The sequence below is a fragment of the Mauremys mutica genome, chromosome 1, assembly GCF_020497125.1.
Source record: "Mauremys mutica isolate MM-2020 ecotype Southern chromosome 1, ASM2049712v1, whole genome shotgun sequence".
NCBI classification, from domain to species: domain Eukaryota; kingdom Metazoa; phylum Chordata; order Testudines; family Geoemydidae; genus Mauremys; species Mauremys mutica.
This window is the reverse complement of record NC_059072.1, coordinates 120,128,536-120,150,097: the sequence shown is the minus strand read 5'-3', so window position 1 is coordinate 120,150,097 and position 21,562 is coordinate 120,128,536. Positions and strand designations below refer to the sequence as shown.

General features: G+C 42.3%; 1 protein-coding gene across 3 annotated transcripts in view; it reads right to left on the bottom strand.

Moving 5' to 3' along the window:
* Positions 1-21,562, bottom strand: part of SOX5 (SRY-box transcription factor 5) — a 918,538-nt gene that overhangs the window by 592,575 nt on the left and 304,401 nt on the right. The window contains exon 1 of one of the 3 annotated variants that reach the window (XM_044993236.1): positions 403-443. The exons of the other annotated variants lie outside the window; for them this stretch is intronic. The gene's annotated coding sequence lies outside the window, so the exon portion shown is untranslated. Of the gene's footprint in view, positions 1-402; positions 444-21,562 lie in introns of those variants that run through there. 3 annotated transcript variants of the gene reach the window in all.

Sequence of the window (21,562 nt, the reverse complement as noted above, 5' to 3'; positions counted from 1 at the left end):
GCCGTGACATTTTTAATCAGACATGCAATTGTACACTTGCATACAAAATGGCATCCTCTATGTGGCATGACCTTACCATACATAGGGTGTATGCAAGGTTATGCTGTGTGGAGGACACCATTTTGTCCTTGGGTTGCCAACCCTCCAGGATTGGCCTGGAGTCTCCGGGAATCAAAGATTAATCTTTAATTAATGATTATGTGATGTGATGAAATCTCCAGGAATACATCTTACCAAAATTGGCAACCCTATTTTGTCCCCATGTTCTCGCCGAATTGTCCCATGGCCACAGCTGATCCTGGGCCTTGTATATGCTGAGTGCATGCCACTGTTTACAAACCCAGTGATATCTGGGAAATTGCAGTATTTCCTATTCAAAATATAGGTAGAAAACTGCATTACCTCAGACACTACTGTGTGGAGATCATGGGTACCATTTTTAATGGTGATGACAATTGCTCTTCAGCTCCTTTGTCATTCTGCTCTGGGCTAGAAAACATGAGTGGGAAAACTCTAATGCAAGTTCTAACTAGACCAATTTTCATACAAAATTTTCAGACAGATAACCGGAAAGATTTACTTTTAAAAAAAACCCTACAACAATGACATTTGAAAATCTTAAACGGAACTAATTGATTCTGGATATTAGCCATTTTGGAAGCTGTTTTCTGATATATCAGTGGGGAGAAATGATTACTTGGATACAGCTGTAAATGCTACTACACTTTTAAATTAAAATCAATTTTCTTGATTAAAGTAATTTCTTGCCTAAGCGGGATTAAAATCATTTCATTTTAAATAAGGTTTTGCTAGAGTGTTGCTCTATTCACATTATATCATCCACTTGTGTGTTTGTGTCATGAGACTTGCAAAAGTTTTTCATGACACTACCAAATGTGAGTAGTGCACTGGTTTTACATACATTTCTCTATTCCTAGCTAGTCTTAGAACGTATAGTACTGTAGCATTTTTTTTGCATGACTACACCTTTTAAACAATATAGTTTTTCTTACATGTGGGTGGAGTCTACACACTCCACTCCAAGTAGAACTGCTCATACCCAGAGTCTAAAAAGCATCACCCTACAGCATACTTTAACAACAAAAAATGCTAATTCCCAAACATTATCACAGAAAAACCCAGCATAAGCCTTCTCTTCATGCCTGGCTGCCCATAACGCTATTTTAGCCCAACCTAAGCCTCCCCATAGACTTAGTTGCTCCAGGAGTTCCTTCCCTCGGGGCCTGTCATTTCAAAAAAATTCTATTCCCCTCACCCTGAGACCTATTCCTGCTCCTCCTATCCTCAACATTCATCTACACCTACAAAACACTTCATGCTTTCTTGGCAGAATTAATACCTGCCCAGAGGGTGGGGTATTTCAGGCAAACAATGCCAGCCTGTCACAGTGAGTAACAGCAATGCTCTTTTTCCTGCACTTTGTTACATTATATATAGTAGTACGCAAGTTGCCTATCTATGTTAATTAAGCAGTACTGTTACCTCCTTCTTCTCCAAGCTATCCAACCAGAATCCCCACACATTCTCCATCCCATTTAATTTCCAGAGTTCAGAATTGCTCTCTCCCTTGTGCTGTCTGTCTTCCTGACCAGGACTTTAGAACAACGAATAAGGTTTGTCTAGATTAGAAAAAGTGGTCAAGCTTAACTAACATGACCTAGCCTACCACAATTGTAACTTGACTCTAGCCTGCACTACCCCTCACCTAGCTAAAAATGAACTAAGGTATTACCTTGCATCTACGCTCAGAAAAGTCCTCAAGTCAGGTTGGTCTTAGCTAGATTGTGTTAGCTGACTCCAACCTAAACATGGCTTTTTATAGTCAAGACAAAACATACAGGACATTCCTCACAGGTTTTATATGGAGCTCAGTGCATGCTGGGACAGAAGGTGGGGGACCAAGTTTTCAGCCCAGTTATAACTAGATTTCTGGTTTTTTAAAAACCACAATTGTACAGGCACAAATAATTGTGAAGGTTTGGCATCCACAACCATTTGAAGGTTCATTTTAAGTAATTTAGACACCTTAGTACGTGCTACCCTCTCTGTGCCGCAGTTTCCCCATCTGTAATATCAGACTAATGATCTTGACCTTCTTTGTAAAATACTTTGAGATCTACAGATGAAATGTACTATAAAAGAGCTAGGTATTATTATTCTGTCATGCCCACTACTAACTGCATGTACAAAATTGCACTTACAGTTATTTAGATCTGCATGTTTTTTCCAAAAAAAGAGAGATGTGTTTGAAAATCTGACCTTGGGAACTTAGTCAGTATTTTGTGGATGTTCACACAGTGGAGACATTGGGTATGATTTTTAAAATCACCTAAATCAATCAGATGCCTAACTGGAAGGTAGTTGCCCAACTCATTTAGGCACTTTTGAAAATCTTGCCAATGAACAGTTGAGGTCAGTGTTATGTACTTCACTACCGAGTCTGAATGCTTCAATGTAAGGAGCTCCTATTAATTAAGGATGCAACATGTACCTAAAACTCCCTCTTCCCACTCCAAGTCACAAGAGTCAGTCTTTAAATCTTGTTTTAAATTTTCCTTTTCTCATTAGAGCACATATTTGATTATCAGTGTTAAGAGATCTGCCACTATGTGTCTTGTTTTCTTCTTATTTTCTACTGAGAAGACTGTAATGCAGTAGTTGGAGCACAGGACTGGAAACAAGGATTCAGAGCTTCTATTCTCAGCTCTGCCACAGATGCACGATGTAAACTTGAACAAGTCAGAGTAAATACCTTGGCAAATATTTTGTTTGCATATTACAGAAAATAAAACAACACACCCTAGATTAAAAGACCATTAACTCAAAATCAAACACTCAAAAATTAGGAAATGTCAGAATTAAGGTTGCTTGTGCAAACTTAATTCAGCCCCCTTATGAGTATGCATTATGATGTATTCTTTAATTACATGATCATATACTATTTTTTCCACAGGACCTCTGCCTCCTTCAGAACACAGAATAGATGGGGTTCACTTAATAAACAGGTATTTAATATCTTGCATGGTCCTCCGCATTTACTGTATGACCATAGGTCTTATTGACTGCACACTAGTTGCACCATGCTATGAAGACAGAATCATTAAATTTCCTCATGGCTTTTCCATGGTGTTTATCACTAAGAGAGTGTATCAAACAGTAATGAACTTATCTTCACAACATGACTATGAGGTAAAGTAAAATTATTCCCATATTACACATGGGGAACTGAGGCACAAGGACATTAGTGTCCAAAATGCACACTAATTTTGGGTGTTCCGGTCGAAAACCAGATGCCTGGCAACCCTAAGTCTTCCTGTAATCCCATGCAGAATGGATTCATATAAAGCTATGATTGGGGAGACAAAGATATCATTGGATTCATTTTCTAAACAAGTCCTTTTTCATGCAACATATGAATGGAATTCATTGCCATGCACTGAAGCCAATAATTTAGCCAGAGCCAAAAAGAGATTAGATATTTATATAGATGTAAGAATGAATAAAAGCATAGGAAGAATACCCAGCGTTATAACAGTAAATACTAAAAAAAAGTTTTAAAAAGTATATAAAACCTCATGATGGGGGGCTTAAGCCAATCTCTAACTACTAGATGTTAGAAGACTCCCCTGGGCAGATTGATGTCCCACATATGCCTACTGTAGGATTTCTTGCACCTTCATATGAAACATCTGTTAGAAGCAGGATACTGAATAAGATGGACTTCAGATCTGAGGCAGTGTGGCAATTCCTATGTTCCTCAGCACCAGGCATTTATGAACAGCAGCCTATCAGGGACTCCAGGCCTGATATTCAGTCTGCAGAGTCACATTTTTATTTGCAACACGTATAAAACTATTACAGTTTTTGGGTAAAGCATACGTTTCATTATACAGGTAATTGTTAGCCTTGAGCAAATGTAAGGTACAATCACTAGCAGAGAAGATTTGCTTTGGTGAATTAAAATCAAGGGGTTATTTCACTAGAAATGCAAGATAGCACAAAGAAGCTAAAAAGATTAATAAGTGAGTATTTTATCTTAAAAAAAAAAGTTGATGACATGAAAACTCAAGCCCTCTTATAAAAGCCGAATGGGATTTCATAGGCTTATTGGGTTTTGCTTTTGATTCAGAAATATTTTGGGGGTGGTGAATATTGTATGTATGTAAAAAAAGGAATAGTTAAAAAAAAAAAAGTTGACCATAACCGGAGGCCTTGGCTCCAGCCGAGTGCCTGTTGTTATGAAAGCAAGGTGCTCCACACGATCTAATCATAGCACTAAACCTTGTTACAAGCCCTTTTACAGCTCCAATATCTGGGTTACATGGAAACACGCTGGAGAGCCTCCTTGTACTATGAAATAAATGTCATTCTGACTGGCATCCTCTCTTCCAGCGAGTAATTTCCCTCCGCTGATAAATCGATACAGCAAAAACAAATGAAAGCGCACAATGGGCGCACTGAGGATTACATTTTTATTCATTTCAGAGCCCCTGCAGCAGAGTTTTTTTTAAACACAATAGCAGAAAATGATGCACTTGAGCTGGGGGGGGCAGAAGGGGAAGAGATTTAGAGAGAGAGACAGAGGGAGGGAAAGCACGAAGAAGAAAAAAGGGAAGGAGAAGGCAATTTCAGAATTTAGATCTGAATCTAGATTTGAAATCCCTTAAATTTCAGAGTGTTTTGGGGTTCAGTGTTTTAGTTCAGGCTCATCTCTCCTTAAGTTCTTGAAATGTGTTCTAGCAGAAACAAAATACACCCCAGAAAAAATAATTTCATTCTCCGCCCCCCCCCCACCACACACACTTCTTAAAATTTGTTTGATCCTGCTGTGGTTATTTCTCATTTCATTTGAAGGGACAGGACTATGACAGTAGTGTTGCACCCTCCCCTCATGAAAGCTATGCCAATACAAACAGGAATGCAACCAGCAACTCAGGCCCACATCAATAATGTGAACTCTCAAAGCAGCCTGAATGGTTATGTCAGGGGGCATATGTTTGCTATATTAAAGAAACAGCTCAACACTCATTACTGAACCAGCAGGAAAACGTGTTAGAACTTCTGGTCTGCAGAGTTAGAGCCCAGGGGCTTGATCCAATACCCACTGAAGTCAATGGAAACCTTCCTATTGGTTTTTAATGGGCTGTGAAGCAACCCCAAGAACTGAGGTAGCTGAGAAAGGCACATTCTGATGGCCTTTAACTAGAAATGTGCATTTGTGGAAAGTTGTGGCTTAAAATGACCTCAGCCCCTGGAAAACAAGGACCTTTTCCCTCTCCCTTACATACCTACATGGGCCAGATCCCTGAATGTAAGAAATTCAGTGGGCTCATCCCACTCCCATGGCTAGCCTCTCCAGTGTGGACAGGAAGGGCTGGACCCTGGTTTTGAATGGGTGGGAATTCACATTAGAGGTTCTAACGCCTCAGGGAAGTGTTGGGTAGCTACAGACAAAAGGACAAACCGAAGCGTAAATGAGGACACTAATAACAGAAGTGAAACTATTTGGCTTTGTGTGCGATTTTATTGCTTGTGAAAGGCCAGACTGTGGCTTTGGAGACCAAAGCCCTTTATTTAGCCATAGTCAGCCACAGAAGCCTCTACTTACCCAGAGTGTGCAGCTGCACAAGCATGGATAAGGAGCAGCACAGGCTTCCTCACACTTCACTGTATCTCAGCTGTCACCTGGATGGGACCAGCTCTAGAGATGGGTGGGTAGTTCAGATCCACAACCATTCAATCCCCCTTCTCTGTACTGAGATGGCCAACAAGTGTCATTTGTGCTTTATGGGGTGTGGATACATGTCCACTGGGAACTAGACCGAAATGACAAAATATTTCACATAAGCCACCAAGTACCTAACACATGGCAACAACTTTCAGTCACTACCTGGGCTAGGTCTGAGCCAGTGAACTAGCAGTGAAAGCCTGTTGAATTTCATTACCTCAGTTCCCTAAGACTCATTAAAATTGCACTTATTTGGTTCTTAGAGTTTGTAGTTCCTGTGATGGTCAGCTAGAAATGACAGAGACTTTATTAATTATTATTATTATTAATCAAAAGGCCATAACACAACAGCAAGGTAATGCCAAGTGAAGTCTTTCTACAACGCTGAGAAGGCCAAGCTGTGTGCCCAGTAAGTGTAAGCAGACATGATATCCTTTGTAATCACGGTGAGATGAAGATGTGAACTGAATAAATGCTTTAAAAACATCATAGATTCTATTAGATGCAAAAGATTGAAGCGTTAGGCACCTTTTAGCTCAACTTTCATTTAATTTACTGCTTGCTGTACTGTAGTCTAAAGGGAGTGAAAAAATCTTCTTGCTAATTTTTTTTTTTTCCTTTTCATGAGCTGACCAAGGAGATGAAATCTGGGTACTTTAATTACCATTCAGAGCCAAAGGCCTGGCCTTTGATATGGAAATCCCACTTCAGCTCCAGCTTGCTGCTGCCTTTCCCTGTCCCCCTCTCCTTCCAATCCACCAACATGAATTTTAAGTAGCCTTGTCAACACCTGATGGTGAAAGCCAACAGAAGCTTGTGTGATTAAGTTTGTGCTGTTGTGATGTTTTTCCTTGGGAGAGAAGTGGGGGTGGGGAAGAGGATGGGAAGGTTAGAAATAGCCTAAACTTCGTGACCATATTGCAGTTTCTTCTCTTTTCTTGTCAGTGTGTCGTGCGAGCCCCACTGCATATAGCAGCTCACATTTTGGGAGGGAGGGGGGAAGGGAACGGATGAAAGCTGTCATGTACAGTTACCCTGTTATTGTCATCTGCCTGCTGCATGACTCCCGGCTTTGCTATAATTATTAATTGCACTTGTCAACTGTCATTAATTCCTCTTTAGCTTCCCTGTCTTGAAGTAATTAGACAGAACAGCCTCACTGCACTCATTGTTTTGAGAGGCCCCTGAAAGAGCCCAATGGGTTTTGAGAAGAGACAACCATCATTAATACAATAGAGTACCTCAGAATTAACCCTTTCCACAGTGTGAAAAGAAGCAGAAATCCAGATACAGAAGTTTGGGTTGGCAGACTTCGGTTTTCAGTTGATTTTTCAGATTTATGCCCCAATATTTTCCAAAGTGGCTAGTGAAGTTGGGTGCCTCAGCTTTGGGGGTGGGCATCAGTAACTGGGACGTGGGCAGTGATGCTTAGTGGCTGGAGCAGGCATCAGGCCTAGTGGTGGGAGCAGGTGTCAGGAAGCCGGGAGTTGGAGCCCAGGGTCACAACTAAGTTACCTAGAGTGAGGCAAGGCAGGTACAAGGCTGTGGACAAGCGAGAGCAGGAGCTATCACAGCCATGGGCAAATGCTTTGAACAGCCACTGAACATCTTCTGTTGCTTGGCTTAAGAGCCAGTCTGCTGACGCTCCTAACCAATCAGGCAGCATAGCCAACCAGGCAACCTACTTCAGGCCAGCTGCGCTCGCTAGGCAGCCCAGACTGGTTCTGCTGCAGGCCTGTTTCCTGATAATGGCTGCTCAGCTATTTCTGAAAATCAGGACCCTTTAAGGTGTCTCAGGTTGGGTCCCAAAAATTAAGGCATTCAAAAAAAAATCACCTAGATACTTTTTAAAATATTGCCTTAAACATTCTCTTTTCTACTTGAGCAAAGGGACCTTACAGAGTGCTGTTGTGGGAAAGCTACTGTATAAACAGCATCACGGGCTGGCAACCGTCATTGTTTCTCTCTGACTTCCAGATCAAATGTGCTCAGTTTGCAGATTTGGCGGGGGGGAGGGGAGAAGAGCCTTTTCTAACTACCAGCATTGAAGAGTCAACCTGGGATCTGAAAGTCAAACTTTGCTCTCACTGGTTCCCGCACAATCACCAGTAATGAAGATTCTGAGGGCCACATGCTTTCCTCACTTACACTCATTCCCCATTGTCTTCAATTTCTTCCCTGTCTAGAGCCAGTTGTTTTCAGTGGGATTACACACATATAACAGAGGACAAAATTTGGCTTGCAGCTGGCATTTAGTTAAAAATTTTGTTGATAATGCATGAGTGAGAACAGAATCCAGTTTACTCTTCTAGAGTTGTACTGGCTTCGTAGGGCTAAGAGGAGCAAAACCGTGTATATGAGAATAAGGTACAGTGAAAAACATGAGTCTGAATATATACACAGGGAGCATATTTCTTGAGTAATATTTGTTAAGTAAGCATATTGTCATTGTTCAGAGCAGTACTGCCCTTTAAGTTGGAAATATCCAGTTGCTGCTGGAAAGAAGGAGCATTCCCTTTTTCTGTCCCTTCTCTTCCAGTCTAGAGCCTCCTGGCTACTATGAAGGTGGCTGGGGGATGTAGAAGTGGTTGGAAATAGAAAATACCCTTCCCCTTGCATCCTGGTTGCTGCAACAAGGTATGTCTCTATGGGTACGTCTACACTACGGGATTATTCCGAATTTACATAAACCGGTTTAGCAAAACAGATTGTATAAAATCGAGTGTGTGCGGCCACACTAAACACATTAAATCGGTGGTGTGCGTCCACGGTCCGAGGCTAGCGTCGATTTCTGGAGCATTGCACTGTGGGTAGCTATTCCGTAGCTATCCCATAGTTCCCGCAGCCTCCCCCGCCCCTTGGAATTTCCGGGTTGAGATCCCAGTGCCTGATGGGGCAAAAATCATTGTCGTGGGTGGTTCTGGGTAAATGTCGTCAGTCACTCCTTCCGCTGGGAAAGCAATGGCAGACAAGCATTTCGTGCCTTTTTTCCCTGGATTGCCCTGGCAGATGCCATAGCATGGCAATCATGGAGCTTGTTTTGCCTTTTGTGACTGTCACCGTATGTGTACTAGATGCCGCTCACAGAGGCGATTCAGCAGCGCTACACAGCAGCATGCTTTTGCATGACAGCAGAGATGGTTACCAGCCATATTGCACCATCTACCATACCATAAATTAGTAATAAGATGATAGTGGCTACCAGTCCTTTTGCACTGCACCATTTACTGCTGTCATAAGTGCCCCTGGCTGAGATCAGCCAGGGGTGCAAAAGCCAAAATTGGGAATGACTCCCTGAGTCAATTCCTTCTTTTTGGTATCTAAAAATAGAATCAGTCCTGCCTAGAATAGGGGCAAGTGTACTAGAGAACCACTGTATCATAGAACCAGAGAGCACAGCTGCTCTGTGTCAGATTCTGCAGAAATTATGAGCTGTATGCTATTCACAGGGGGTGCTCCTGCAACAACCCCACCTGTTCATTCTGTTCTTCCCCCAGCCTTCCTGGGCTACCATAGCATTGTCCCCCCACTTGTGTGATGACACAGTGACTTGTTAGTGAGAAATGAGTGGAAGGCAGCCTCCAGCTGCTATTATAGTCCAGACAGGACATTAAGCAGTGTGTAGGAGAGGAGCCCAGCATCCCACTGCTAGTCCAGGGGCAACTGAATCTTTTCTTTACACATGAAGGGTGGGGGCTGATGGAGCTCATCCCCCTGTTGCTATGATGAAGACAGTTACCAGCCATATTGCACCATCTACCAGGAAAAATTAGGAGCAGGCACCCTTGATTGACCTAACTGATGCTAGTCAGCATGGTTACCAGTCCTTTTGCACTGCCCCATGTGCTAATAGGCTGATGATGACAATGGATATCAGTCTTATTGCACCATCAGCCACCCATGGCAGGGGGGAGCAAGGATGTTGGTGTTGAGTGCTGCAGCATCGTGTCTATCTGCAGCATTCAGTAAAGATAGGGTGACATGTAAAAGAGTCAAGAGAGGATTGTTTTCCCTTTCACTTCTGGGGGTGGGTGGGGGGGTGCGTAAATTGCCAAGCTATGCCCTGACCCACCGCGGACACTGTGTTTGACCCTAGAAGCATTTGGAGCTCAGCCAAGAATGCAAATATTTTTCGGAGACTGCAAGAACTGTGGGATAGCTTGAGTCCTCCAGGCCATGAGCGTCCAATTTGATTCTTTGGCTTTCCGTTACGCTTGTCACGCAGCAGTGCGCTGACTCCCTGCTATGGCGTCTGTCTGGAGATTTTTAAAAAATGATTTTGAATTTTGTCTTCTGTAACGGAGCGCTGATAGAACAGATTTGCCTGCCCTTACAGCAATCACATCCACATGGTCCATGCTGGAGCTCTTTCTTTATTTTGATTTTTAACTGCCTCGCCACATGTGCTTATTGGAGCTCCACGCTGGGCAAACAGGAAATATTCAAAAGTTCGTGGGGCTTTTCCTGTCTACCTGGCCACTGCATACGAGTTCAGATTGCTGTCCAGAGCGGTCAGTGGTGCACTGTGGGATACCACCTGGAGGCCAATACCGTCGATCTGCGGCCACACTAACCCTAATCCGATATGGTAATACCGATACTAGCGCTACTCCTCTCGTTAGGGAGGAGTACAGAAACCAGTTTAAAGAGCCCTTTATATCGATATAAAGGGCCTCTTAGTGTGGACGGGTGTGGCGTTAAATCGGTTTTACGCTCCTTAAACCGGTTTAAACACGTAGTGTAGACCAGGCCTATGATTCTATTCTGTTTCTTCCTTAGTTTTCTGGCTTCCATTTCTTCTCAGTGAAGAGCTCCAGTGTCTGTTCTAGTATTTTGTTTCTTCTTCTGATAATGAATTATTTGTATTCCAGTAGCACCTAGGAACCCTAGTCGTTGACTAGGACCCCACTATGCTAGGCACTGTATAAACAGAGAACAAAAACCATACCCTTGCCTCAAAAAGCTAAATATAAAACAAGAGACAACAGATGGAGGTGTACAAGGAAACAGTGAGATAATACTGGTCAGTATGATAGGCAGTGGCCTCTGCACACCAACAGCCTAACTGTTGTCACATTTTCTGTAGGTGCCATGGCAAAGGAGAGTTTTGGGGAGGATTTTGAAGGAGAATAATAAGGTAGCTTTGCAGATGTATATGGGAAACATTTCCCAAGCACAAGGTGCAGCATGGGAGAAAGCATAAAAGTGCTCGTTAGAAAATGTAGTAAGTTGGCAATGGAAGCTGACATCATGGGCCAATCAGAAGCAACCATCAAGAGCTCAATAGTGAACAAGAGAGGAAAAGTAGGGTGGGGATTGATTGTGAAGCACTTTAAAAGTGAATACAAGCATCTTATGTTTAATGCATCAGAGAAGGGGGAGCCACACAGGGTTCTGAAAAGCAGGAAAGAAAATGTACTAGACTCTTATCAGTTTTCACTCTACTGCAGCTTGGCAAAGCCCTGAGCAACAGGAGAATCATAAAATCATAGAATATCAGGGTTGGAAGGGACCTCAGGAGGTCATCTAGTCCAACCCCCTGCTCAAAGCAGGACCAATCCCCAACTAAATCATCCCAGCCAGGGCTGTGTCAAGCCTGACCTTAAAAACCTCTAAGGAAGGAGATTTCACCACCTCCCTAGGTAACCCATTCCAGTGCTTCACCACCCTCCTAGTGAAAAAGTTTTTCCTAATATCCAACCTAAATCTCCCCCACTGCAACTTGAGACCATTACTCCTTGTTCTGTCATCTGGTACCATTGAGAACAGTCTAGATCCATCCTCTTTGGAACTTGAAAGTAGCTATCAAATCTCCCCTCATTGTTCTCTTCTGCAGACTAAACAATCCCAGTTCCCTCACAAGTCTCCTCTCCTCACAAGTCATGTGCTACAGTCCCCAATCATTTTTGTTTCCCTCCGCAGGACTCTTTCCAATTTTTCCACATCCTTCTTGTAGCGTGGGGCCCAAAACTGGACACAGTACTCCCGATGAGGGCCCGCCAATCCCAAATAGAGAGGAATGATCACGTCCCTCGATCTGCTGGCAATGCCCCTACTTATACAGCCCAAAATGCCATTAGCCTTCTTGGCAACAAGGGCACACTGTTGACTCATATCCAGCTTCTCATTAACTGTTATCCCTAGGTCCTTTTCTGCAGAAATGCTACCTAGCCACTCGGTCCCTAGTCTGTAGCAGTGCATGGGATTCTTCTGTCCTAAGTGCAGAATTCTGCACTTGTCCTTGTTGAACCTCATCAGATTTCTTTTGGCCCTATCCTCTAATTTGTCTAGGTCCCTCTGTATCCTATCCCTACCCTCCAGTGTATCTACCACTCCTCCCAGTTTAGTGTCATCTGCAAACTTGCTGAGAGTGCAGTCCACACCATCCTCCAGATCATCAAAGAAGATATTGAACAAAACTGGCCCCAGGATCGACCCTTGGGGCACTCCGCTTGATACTGGCTGCCAACTAGACATGGAGCCATTGATCACTACCCACTGAGCCCAACTATCTAGCCAGCTTTCTATCCACCTTACAGTCCATTCATCCAGCCCATACTTTTTAACTTGCTGGCAAGAATACTGTGGGAGACCTATCAAAAGCTTTGCTAAAGTCAAGGAATAACACGTCCACTGCTTTCCCCTTATCCACAGAGCCAGTTATCTCATCATAGAAGGCAATTAGGTTAGTCAGGCATGACTTGCCCTTGGTGAATCCATGCTGACTGATCCTGATCACTTTCCTCTCCTTGAAGTATTTCAAAATTGATTCCTTGAGGACCTGCTCCATGATTTTTCCAGGGACTGAGGTGAGGCTGACTGGCCTGTAGTTCGCCGGATCCTCCTCCTTCCCTTTTTTACAGATGGGCACTACATTAGCCTTTTTCCAGTCATCTGGGACCTCCCCCGATCGCCATGAGTTTTCAAAGATAATGGCCAATGGCTCTGCAATCCCACCCACTAACTCCTTTAGTATCTTCAGATGCAGCACATCCGGCCCCACGGACTTGTGCTCATCCAGCTTTTCTAAATAGTCCTGAACCACTTCTTTCTCCACAGAGGGCTGGTCACCTCCTCCCCATGCTGTGCTGCCCAATGCAGCAGTCTGGGAGCTGACCTTGTTTGTGAAGACAGAAGCAAAAAAAGCATTTAGTACATTAGCTTTTTCCACATCCTCTGTCACTAGGTTGCCTCCTTCATTCAGTAAGGGGCCCACGCTTTCCTTGACTGTCTTCTTTTTGCTAACATACCTGAAGAAACCCTTCTTGTTACTCTTAACATCTCTTGCTAGCTGCAACTCCAAGTGTGATTTGGCCTTCCTGATTTCATTCCTGCATGCCTGAGCAATATTTTTATACTCCTCCCTGGTCATTTGTCCAATCTTCCACTTCTTGTAAGCATCTTTTTTGTGTTTAAGGTCAGCAAGGATTTCACTGTTAAGCCAAGCTGGTCACCTGCCATATTTATTACTCTTTCTACACATCAGGTATGCATCAATCACACTCAGTCTGCATTTGAAAGGTTACATTTGGAACCAAAAGGACTAGAAACCTTTTATTTTTTAAATTTTTAAAAAAACAAACAAACAAAAAAAACCCTCGGGTTCTGTAGAAATTGATAGCATGTGCCCAAGAAAGATTTGTATTCACCCTGGGTGAATGATTTTTTCAAGTATGGAACCGGATCAGATAAAATTCACATTTAAAATTTACATTAAAAAGATCCTCAAACCACTTTAAAAAAACCAAATTTTCCTGGTTTCAGCTGGATTCTAAAGTACTGAAATATCAAAATAAAACCGGTTCTCCCATTATGACCACCCTGCCTGGAACAAAGAGTGAAGGGAACGTTGTGAAGAAGCTTTTTTCCATGAAAAATGTTCCATTTCTTTTTGGGTGCTTATCCAAATCAAACCACCAAAGCTACTAACTAGTGAAGAAGACAAACTCTGAAAAATTCCTTCAGAGTCAGGAAATTTAAGAGTTTAATTCACAGCTTTACCTTCTTTGGATATGGCTTAGTAGCTTGTGATTCAGTAAAGTAACAGGGAGCTTTTCAGGGAGCCATGTGAAATATATTTAAAGTACACATAGCAGCAGCAAACCTCACATGTGGATCTGCATCAGATTTGGGGTTCTGTACACCATGCATCAGAAATAAGAATTTGGCCCCGGTCACTGAACACTTGACTTTCAACTATTGTTGATATAGTTAATTGATGCATCAACACAAGTTATTTTCCCATGACTGGACCTAGGTCTGCCTTTCACTCATTAATTCTCATTAGCATCTTTCAGGATAGATCTCACACTATACAGAATTGGACCTATACTTAACAATTAATAGTTTGCAGCCAATTACTTCAGCAGTCAGAAAGCATTGGCGAGCTACCTAAAAATGCACAAGATGCCGGACTAACTTAAAAGACAGGAAAATTCTTACAACCTCCAGCATTTTGCTGATGTTCGTTCTTTAGATATATTATTTTTATTAACTATTTATTGCTTTTTCTGGACATAGCTCCTGAACCGCACCTCCTAGAATGAATATGATCTTAAGACAGACTTGGAACATTCTAGTGCACATTAGACGCCCAGTTCACCAATGGAGTAGAAAACTGATGTACCTCCCCGGTCAATCAGGCCTTTCATGAGATCTGCTGGGACGCTCTTGGAACATCTGGCAGCAGCCAATGAGTTAAATGCGTTTGCCACATCTAGATCAAAAACAATTGGTGTTTGATAGAGATTTCAACATGCATACACATGATTTTCCAATGAGCTTTCAGAATTAATATTTCAATGCACAGATTGATAGGTTTTGCCAATTTAACAGTAATTCGCTGAACAGGTTGTTATCAAATAGCTTCAATAGTATATCTGTGTATTCTCCTTCTAGCTATTGATGCCTAGCCCCTTTATATCAGGCATTCCTCAGTCACTTTGAACCTGCATCTTTCATTCCCTTCCATTTAAAACAACTCATGCCAACTAAAGGAGGAAATTAACGAGCAGAAAAAACACACAAAACCTATGCACACTTTAGAAACACACCAATATCATCATTAAAGATAATACATTCTGTATTCCATAGCCTCTCCAGTGAAGACTGTTCAAGTGATGGTTAACCAACAAGCTAAGTATTCAGCTGTGATTTAGCCCATTTTGAATGTTTTTTGCCCAAGGCAAATTGAAGCAAAAGATTAAGAAAAACAACAAACAGAAAACCCCTCCCAAATGGATTAAAAATCTAGTTAATGACCATCTTGGAGATCATTATAACAATAAGCAATATATATATTTAACTCTCTCCCTCTCTCTCATATAACTCAGACAGTCCTTCTCTAGAGGATTACTCCAATACTTTCTGACTTCAGAGAGATTTAAAATTATTCCACTAAATAAGAACCTATAACCTAAATTAAAACTCACCTCTCAGCCAATCAGAAATTAACTTTATTTTTTAAAAGTTGTAGTATCTAATAGTTATGTGGGCCCTAATCCTCTTGGAAACAGTTTTAGGTCATTATTCTGGGAGTTATTAGGTTGGAAAACAGCTTCTAGGCAAATCATGCTATTCACAAACCTTTTACACCAGAAATAATGGCTGGATTATTTCTGCCTCACAAGTAGTCTTGAGGTCTGATTTCTGATTTCTTTTATTTCTGGAGTTCCTACACAAAGGCAATGTTCCTTGCTGTTAAATAATAATACTGAACAGTTTAAAAACATAAAAATGGAATTGTTATAAGGATTATGATGGCAGTAATGAGAGCAGGCTGTTTGAACTATTTTTCGACCTCCACTTATCTTCTGACTTGCACTGCTCTTGTGAGTTTCCAAGGGCACCTGAATGCTTTGGTGTCTCCCCAAACTATCAGTTTCAAGGGGCTTTCAAACATCTTGAATTTTTCACATGCCTTCTAGAGTGTTATCCTTTTTTAAAATTGACTAGCATTTCAGAGAAAAATAATAAAGAATACATTTGCTCCTGTTGTAGATAGTAAAAGGATGACCTGATGGCTGTGAAAATTGAGAATATTCCTATTTTCAGGGCCTGTTCTAATGCGCCCTGTTGTTTTTCCAAACAAGTGCTTTTCCCTGGCATTTTGTAACCGTCTGGAGACTGTCCAGCTGAAGGAACTATTGGGCACCTGAACATGTGAAATTGGCAGTAGGCTAGCGAAAGTCCTCCTGCATCTCAAGATCCATGGTTGCTTGTTTAGAATGCACATTTTTCTCATTGGGAGCACACATATATTAGATCTGACATGAGACGGTTAAACTTTTGTTCCTAGTCAGTTTCTTTGTTTTTATTCTAGATTCATTAACAAAATGTTGTTGTATTTGAATTTCAAATATTGGAAGAGAAAGTTTAAATAAAAAAGTAATAAAAAAATCATGATAAGCACAATTTCATTCACAATGAAAACATAATTTACATTTTTCTTCATACTAAGGTTTACTTGGCCCTTCCCATCCTCCTCTCTATCTTACACATACGTTAAAAATTCATTATGGATGTTGCAATAACGCTACTACTCAACATACCTGTTTATTTCTAGATCATTGAAGATATATGACTAGAAGTGACCTTTGACTTTGCACTTGAAAACAGCCTGATGCTGCAAGGTGCTATGGGCTATCACAAGGCACTAGACACCATTCACTAATTCTCAGCACCTCTTGGGTATGCACAGCATCTTCAGAATCTATCCCAAGATGTGTAATACGCACAAGTCAGGTTAATGAATGTATAAGAACTATAAAATGTACCGACAAGTATTGTGATACAGCATGGCCAGAGGGCAGCAGGAGAGGGTTAGCAGGGAGCCTTATTCCCTGCAAGGGGAGGAAGGTTTGCTATAGATTAACTAGAGCACCTGAAGCCAATTAGAGCACCAGCAGTGAGTCACATGATATAAACCCCCTGCTTCAGTCAGACAGTGTGGGGGTTGGAGCAGGAAGGTTTGGTTGGAGCAGAGAGCAGTTTGAAGGAGTTGAAGCAGAGAACAGTTTTGAAGAGAGAAAAAGGAAAGTTTGAAGGAGTGCTGCGGTGGGCTGAGAAGTCCAAAAACCCTAGGTAAGGGGCACCTGGCTTGTGTAGAAGGAAGGCAAGAAGCTCCTCCACAAGCTGATGGGCAGGAGAGGGAAGTAGCCCAGGGGAAGGAACCACCAGTTCAAGTGGTTCACCACTAACCTCATGGCCCCTGGGTTGGGACCTGGAGAAGAGGGCGGGCCCAGGTCCCTCCCTCTCCACTCCACTCCTCAAGGACACTAGTGGGGTAATTAAAAATACCGGTTCAGAGGCAAGCAATGGCACCCTGAACCTTCTCCAAAGAAGAGAAAGCGCGAGACCCAGCATAACAGTACCGGCAATTTGCCACACGATCTATTCCAATAAAAACTGGAGAATGAGTTGAGAGACCCTTCTGAAAATCAGGACCACATATCATTTCATAAAACTAGGCTTATAGGTAGGAATAGATAAAGATCCACCACTCAGAATCAGCTCATACCTTAACGGATCCTAATCAAGGAAGCAATCCTAACCCTATTTGCTCACATAAGGCCAAATCCTGAAGTCCCAATGGGAATTTTGCCAGAGTATTGGCTTAAGAATTTAGCCCACAATCATTTTTATATAACCCAATAAACATATCCACTTTCTAATCTTTTCCTTTTTCAAATAAAATAATTAAATTTTAACCACAGAAGCCTTCATGTTGTATAACTAGTTATTAGCAAAACCGTGCCCATTAATTCTTACCCTGAAGGTGGCAATTCTAATCTTTGCAGAACAAGAGAGTCATAGCTTGAAGTAAAACTTCAGCATCACAAAACTGCAGCAGGATTAAAGAGCAGCAGAATCTCCTAACATATGCTTTGTAGAGGAAGTGATATCATGGAATGCAGTGGCCAGAGGATTTCGTGGTATCACTTCCTAAAGTATATTAAGAACTGTGTTAATTTGCCCAGAAAGGAACTCCGCCGTCATTACCCAGGAAAATGGCAATAAACATACACAAAAAGGCCTTCCTAGGTAATTAAAAGTTCAGAGATGTAAACATAATTAAAAAAAGAAAAGAAGAAACGTTGCACTTAGTTCCCTGAGTTATATTAGGAATTAAGAAACAAAACAAATGCAATAACTTATCCCAGCAGTTCAAATTTTCTAATTTATGTAGAATGGATTATTACTTAGACAATCTGACCCTGGGCAAAACTTCCTCAGCTGAGAAGATTTACAATCTAATTATACAGGAAGTTCTGCTGAGACAGTTTGGGTGCAATGGTCTTCTATTACATTAGCTTAGCTAAAATAGCTGCTTCTTTGCTTGCTTGGTGTTCCAAACACTCGTATGAAAACAAAAAGTCTTTCGTTCACATCCTTTATTTCCCTTTAGTCTTTCTCCCCAATACTGTAAGCAAAAGCTATAAACAGCAACCTTGGGCTTAGATTGTTCATGGGGGGAACTGTGAGTTGCCTTTCAGGCTTTTGCTGTGACCAATGTTTGGTGAACTGACTTTAAAAGGACCATCAAAGTACTTTTCATAATTTTTACAATGATAGGTTTGTTTGTTTTTCTCCCTGCTTGTAAATAACCTTGTGGAAAGCCTGAAGCTGAAATATGTGTGCATACACAACCTTATTCCATCCTCTTCATACACACACACTGGTTTATTATTGTAGGGTGTCTCATAAGAGTTGTGCTACTGAATATTTTTAATAATGCACTTGTTTAGTTTAAAAAAATAAATCCCTACACATTAAAAAATGTGAACTTTCCAAGCAGGGAAAAATGGAGGCCAAACTTAGGCCTACAAAGCATTCTGAAGTGTCCCTTTAACTAGATATAGAATGGAGTGTTGATATAGTTGAGTAGATACGAGAGTCCTATATTTGCATAGCTGGAGAAATCAGTGCCTCCTTTCTTTACAGTGAGTGTTTTGATTTCAGAAGGTCAGGGGTTCGTGCCAGGGCCTTTTAGTCCTGATAATTATGTATGTGTAGTAATGCACATTTTTATCTACAGGTGGCAGACCTTTTAAAATCATCTTCAATGAAATTCATTATACATTTTTTTTGATACCACCACCCACATTAAAAAAATAAAAATCTGCAGCACAAAGTTCTAATTAATGTTGTTCAATTTAGATGACAGATTTGTCAACAAAATGGCTCATTCTCAAAGGCTGGTGACCTCTGTTTAAATGAAGGACTTAAAAAAAACCCTGTCACTCATATGTGACCTTTTATTATTCAGAAATTATTCAACAACTTATAGAAGAATTTATTTTTTTTCTATAAAGAACAAGTTTTGCTGCCTAGATTAATGGTCACTAGTTGGTAAAACAGTGATTTCTTGTTTGATAAGATCACTAAGAAGAGGAAGCAGTACAAAAAAGGACACAACTCATTATCTGCAGTTAAAAGACAAAAGTGAGTCATAAAGCTTTTGTAAATAAAATCAACCATTTAAGACGCCACTGGCCAGATCGTCATCTGGTATCAAATGACAAAGCTCCATTGACTTCAATGGAATAATGCTGATTTACACCCCATGAAGAACTGTCCAGAATGTGGGCTCAATCCTAGGCCATGGCTACACTTGCAGATGTAGAGCGCTTTGAGTTAAACCAGCCTTCGGAGCGTGCACTACGGAAAGCGCTCCAGTCTGTCCACACTGACAGCTGCAAGTGCACTGGCATGGCCACACTTGCAGCATTTGCAGCGGCATTGGGAGCAGTGCATTATGGGCACCTATCCCAGCGTTCAAGTGGCTGCAACATGCTTTTCAAATGGGGGGGATGGAGTGTGTTGTTCGTATGTGGGGGGGAGAGAGTGGGTGGGTTTTTGGAGTGCTGAGAGTGTGTCAGCACACTGTCTTGTAAGTTCAGATCCCCTTAGCCTCCCTGCCTCTCTCTCTCTCACAAAAGCCTGGTCTACACTAGGCGTTTAAACCGGTTTTAGGAGCGTAAAACGGATTTAACGCCACACCCGTCCACACTAAGAGGCCCTTTATATCGGAATAAAGGGCTCTTTAAACCGGTTTCTGTACTCCTCCCTAACGAGAGGAGTAGCACTAATATCGGTATTACCATATCGGATTGGGGTTAGTGTGGCCGCAGATCGACGGTATTGGCCTCTGGGCGGTATCCCACAGTGCACCACTGACCGCTCTGGACAGCAATCTGAACTCGGATGCAGTGGCCAGGTAGACAGGAAAAGCCCCGCGAACTTTTGAATATTTCCTGTTTGCCCAGCGTGGAGCTCCGATCAGCACGGGTGGTGATGCAGTTAAAAATCAAAATAAAGAAAGAGCTCCCGCATGGACGATGCGGATGTGATCGCTGTAAGGGCAGGCAAATCTGTTCTATCAGCGCTCCGTTACAGAAGACGAAATTCAAAATCATTTTTAAAAAATCTCCAGACAGATGCCATAGCAGGGACTCAGCGCACTGCTGCATGACAAGCATAACGGAAAGCCAAAGAATCAAATGGACGCTCATGGACTGGAGGACTCAAGCTATCCCACAGTTCCTGCAGTCTCTGAAAAGCATTTGCATTCTTGGGTGAGCTCCAAATGCTTCTAGGGTCAAAAACAGTGTCCGCGGTGGGTCAGGGCATAGCTAGGCAATTTACGCACCCCCCCACCCACCCCCAGAAGTGAAAGGGAAAACAATCCTCTCTTGACTCTTTTACATGTCACCCTATCTTTACTGAATGCTGCAGATAGACGCGATGCTGCAGCACTCAACACCAACATCCTTGCTCCCCCCACGCTATGGATGGCTGATGGTACAATACGACTGGTATCCGTCCTCATCATCAGCCTATTGGCACATGGGGCAGTGCAAAAGGACTGGTAACCATGCTGACTAGCATCTGTTAGGTCGATCAAGGGTGCCTGGCCCTAATTTTTCCTGGTAGATGGTACAGTATGGCTGATAACCATCGTCGTCATAGCAACAGGGGGCTGAGCTCCATCAGCCCCCACCCTTCATGTGTAAAGAAAAGATTCAATTGCCCCTGAACTAGCAGAGGGATGCTGGGCTCCTCTCCTACACACTCCTTACTGTCCTGTCTGGACTATCATAGCAGCTGGAGGCTGCCTTCCACTCATATCTCACTAACAAGTCACTGTGTCTTATTCCTGCATTCTTTATTACTTCATCACACAAGTGGGGGGACAATGCTACGGTAGCCCAGGAAGGCTGAGGGAAGAACGGAATCAACAGGTGGGGTTGTTGCAGGAGCACCCCCTGTGAATAGAATACAGCTCATAATTTCTGCAGGATCTGACACAGAGCAGCTGTGCTCTCTGGTTCTCTGATACAGTGGTTCTCTAGTACACTTGCCCATATTCTAGGCAGGACTGATTCTATTTTTAGATACCAAAAAGGAGGGATTGACTTAGGGAGTCATTCCCAATTTTGGCTTTTGCGCCCCTGGCTAAGAGCAGCCAGGGGCACTTATGACAGCAGTAAATGGCACAGTGCAAAAGGACTGGTAGCCACGATCATCTTATTACCAATTTATGGTATGGTAGATGGTACAATATGGCTGGTAACCATCTCTGCTATCATGCAAAAGCAAAAGCATGCTGCTGTGTAGCGCTGCTGAATCGCCTCTGTGAGCGGCATCTAGTACACATACGGTGACAGTCACAAAAGGCGAAACAGGCTCCATGATTGCCATGCTATGGCATCTGCCAGGGCAATCCAGGGAAAAAAGGCACGAAATGCTTGTCTGCCGTTGCTTTCCCAGCGGAAGGAGTGACTGACGACATTTACCCAGAACCACCCGCGA